The 4,346-nt window shown below is 34.2% G+C and overlaps 1 pseudogene; it reads left to right on the plus strand.

Annotated features, from left to right (window-relative positions):
• Window positions 1-3,297: 3,297 nt before the first annotated feature.
• LOC100481803 lies at window positions 3,298-4,235 on the plus strand (annotated as a pseudogene).
• The last annotated feature ends 111 nt before the right edge of the window (window positions 4,236-4,346 follow it).

Consider the following 4,346-nt stretch of genomic DNA (forward strand, 5'->3'; position numbering starts at 1 on the left):
TTCTACACCATTGATTAAAGTTGTATTGTTGCAGGGAACAATGAAAATATGATTAAGACTCCAAATAAGAGGGAACAAGAAATACCTTGAAATAAACATTATGTAAGCATTAACCCAATTTATTTAAGCATAAAGTAACTTATATACAGACTTGACTCTGTTTCATCTATGGTAAATTTTTACTTAATAGATGCTATATTTTTCTTTTCATTTCTATTTAGTTTTGAGCAGATAACATAACCATTTCTATTTCATGATTATTGCCTAATAATGTTTAGCAATAAGATAGGATTAATTTTAAATACAAATTTAATATATAAAATCTGCATCTATCTATCTAGCATCTATTTTAAGACACGAAATCCAATAATTTCCTTAAATCTATGAAACTTGATTTATCATCTGCAAATATCTGTAACCATATTGAAGGTTGTATCAAACTCAAGAACCATTGGTCAGGATTAAACAAAATTTATTCCTGGCACAAATCTTGACAAATTTTATGTTCCACCCAGTGGAGATAGTCAATGAAAGTATACATTTCTATCTTCTCTGCCATGTATGGACCTTGTTCAGGTTCAAGGCTTAGTTCTCAAGCTCACTAAGAAACCATCTCTTTTTCCTTTTTCTCCACTGTATGTTGTCAGTAATGTTGATGCCAAACCCAAAAGCTCTAGTGAAGTTTCAAAGACTGAGGCAGGTGTGAAGCTTCTGTAAATAGTGTATAAACAGATTAGTTTTCATTATGTCACTGGGTAAAATCAAAATATAAGGGAAATAATCTGATTATTTTTACATAAAAATATAGTTCTTCACACTTGATCTTGAAACAGATATTCAATATCTATAGTGGCTTCCACGCCAGATGCAATACTTCTTTAACTTATCAACAAAACCAGCTCTCCCAGTTTTTCCTCTGCAAGTTGACAGTGAGCACACAATAACCGCAGATCAATCGCTTCGTGTAGACCCAGAACCCTGCTGTAGGTGTTTCACAGATTTGGAGATTCACGTCTACAATAATTTGAGTACATGTACATTACTAACTGAAATAACTTTTATATCACTTCAGTATTTTATTCCAAGAATGCATGGACATGGCATAAACAAACCACAGGGTAAATGATGGTCCCATAACCCATTCCTCTTGACGCCCAAGGCAAATACTTCAAATTATTTTATAATTTTTCCCAGTATTTCCTCAATATTTTAAATAATATGCTCATCTTCTAATGCTTGATTCCTAAATCCCAAATATCAGGCCACGATTTGTAACTCAGGCTATGGTGGATGAAGTGTCATCCCCTCCCTATATCTTTAAACTTTTTCCCTCCCCTCCCCATTCTGTCAACATAGTTACATCCCAGGTTATGTTTGAGGACATGCATTGATAGCTTTCTTCCATCTCCTAGAATTTATTGTTTGCATATAAAATATATACCAGTATTGTATAGAAACATGATGTTACTTTATACATTACTGCATGTATTTATTCTCATATTACCATTATTTCTCTCAAGGATAATTTATGATATCTCTCTACCTGATATTGAGGATTATCAAAAAATTGTTTTCAAGACAATATTTCATATTTTCTAGAAAATACCATTTAATAGATTTTTTATTATTTTTTCTGTGTTCTTTGCATCATCTTTGAAAATTGTAGCTCATATATAGTGGTTCTGAGTGAAAATGTCTTATATAATAATATTCACTTAAAGTAAATAAATATTTTGTCAAAAATAAATCAATGTCTTATTTATTTACAGGACTGCCCATAAGTATATGCTGGGTCATTTGTATTTTTCGTATCATTTTCTTATCTGTTTTAAATGTCAACTTTTGTGTTTTGTTGCTGTTTTCTGGTGAATACTCATGAACTTATGATACTTTCCTTAAATTTATTAAAATATTATCTTTTACATTTCCAGAAGTTTTTTATTGTTGGTTGGTACTCATTTCATATAACTCATGGAATTATTACTTTGGATTTAAAAACTTCTCATACTGCTCTGAACATATCAGATTTTTGTGAAGGTTTCTTGCATTTATGCCAATCATCTTTATCTCCGTTTGTGTGTCTGTCTGTCTGTTTTCCTATAATTACGTCCTCAACGGTCTGATGTCTTTGGTCCTAGAAAAGTATGAGACACTGAAGCACTACCATCCTCTTGAGGCATAACATGCTGGGATATACTCACTGATGGTATTCCTTCTGGAGAAAATTCCCTCATCTCATTCCCACATAGAATACTCTCAAAATGCCATTACTCCTTCTCCTTTTATGTGTCTGTTCCTTAAAATTTCTTCTCCCCAAAGGTTCTTAACCTTTTCACCTCTGATTTTGCCCTCTACTTTCTTTCCACTTTCTTTAAATTGATGCAGATTTGCTTCTTTATTATTATGTTAGTTGAGTCTTATGATAGGGGGTGATACAAATAGGGACTAAACTCTCACACTTATCTAAAAATGGAGAGAGTTGTAAATACACAAAAAGAAGAGGTAAAACAATAAGAAAATGCCATAAAGGATGCATAATGTTATATAATTATTGAGAAGCAGTTGAACACAATACAGATCTTTTCAGAGAGCTTGAGTGGAGACATGGAGCTACACTAAAAATTTAGAATAAGTTATCAGGAAAAGAGTTTCCTTAAACTAAAGCATTTGAATATTGAGTGAGGAGTAAAAAGAAATCTGCTTCATAAAATTATATTTGGCAATAACTATTTATTGTAGGTTTCTGGGGGGAAAGGAGCAGATAATAATGCTTAGCTCTTAAAAAGCTTGAATTGGCAATCTTTCTAAGGAAAATAAACAAATGAACAAACAAGCAGCATGACCTGATAGACTACTATAGGTTCAAAAATATTAGGGCTTAATTAAAAAATTTTCAAAGCTTCCATAAAGGTCATAAAATATATTCAAGTTTGGGTATGTAATTTATGCATTTACATTGTTGGACAATGCATACATTAAAAGTTTAAGTTCTGATGTTGATAATAACTAAATTTACATACTAAAATAAAATATATGTATCATATTAAAGTCACAGAAATACATTATCCTTATAAATTTACACATTCCATGAAATACTTTGGAGACAGATGTATGTGCAATCAAGATTTTATGTATGAGTTAAAAATTGACTGTTTTTTCCAAATATGTGTTATATTTTTTAAGAGCTGCAATGTGTCCTGAATAAATCACAGTGGAAGTATAATAATGAATTAATAAGAGACTATGTTTCTGTATTTAATATGTGTCTCTCTTTAGGGGCAACTACATTAATATTCCATGGAAAATATTAATGAAACAACTACTGATTTCTTCTTAATGGGCTTATTCCCACCATCAAGTTTTGGCCTGTTTTTCTTCATTCTCATTTTTCTCATTTTCCTAATGGCTCTGTTTGGAAACCTGTCCATGATCATTCTCATCCTCCTGGACACCCATCTTCATACACCCATGTATTTTCTACTTAGTCAGCTCTCCCTCATGGACCTGAACTTCATCTCCACCTTTGTCCCCAAATGCCTTCTGATTATCTCTCTGGAAACAATTCTATTTCTTTCATTGGGTGTGGAGTTCAGTGCTTCTTGTTCATTATTTTAGCTGGTGCAGAAGCATTAATAATGGCCTCTATGGCCTATGATCGTTATGTGGCTATTTGCTTTCCTCTCCACTATCCGATTCGTATGAGCAAAAGAGCATATACGTTGATGATAACAGGATCTTGGATAATGGGCTAAATCAACTCTTTTGCTCACACTGCATATGTCCTGCATATTCCTTACTGTCGATTCAGGACCATCAACCATTTCTTCTGTGATGTTCCGGCCATGTTGACTTTGGCCTGCATGGACACCTGGGTCTATGAGTACACAGTGTTTGTGAGCATTGCATTCTTCCTTGTATTCCCTTTCATTGGCATTGCATATTCCTATGGCCGGGTTCTCCTTACCATCTGCCACATGCGGTCAACAGAGGGGAGGAGGAAGGCCTATTTGACCTGCAGCACCCACCTCACTGTGGTGACTTTCTACTATGCACCCTTTGCTTACACTTACTTACGCCCAAGATCCTACCGATCTCCCACAGAGGACAAGGTCCTGGGTGTCTTCTACACCATCTTGACCCCAATGCTCAACCCCATCATCTATAGCCTTAGAAACAAGGAGGTAACTGGGGCAGAGAGAAGAGTGATTCAGAGGTCCTGCTCTGTAGAAATGTAACAAAGTTCTTATTAGCCCTGCTGCCTTGTACACTNCTAGTCCTGCTGCCTTGTACACTCCTTGAAAACAACGTCACTCCAGGATTGAATACTGGGATTACATTAATCTAGA

This window comes from Ailuropoda melanoleuca, unplaced genomic scaffold (genome assembly GCF_002007445.2).
Source record: "Ailuropoda melanoleuca isolate Jingjing unplaced genomic scaffold, ASM200744v2 unplaced-scaffold7716, whole genome shotgun sequence".
Classification (NCBI taxonomy): domain Eukaryota; kingdom Metazoa; phylum Chordata; class Mammalia; order Carnivora; family Ursidae; genus Ailuropoda; species Ailuropoda melanoleuca.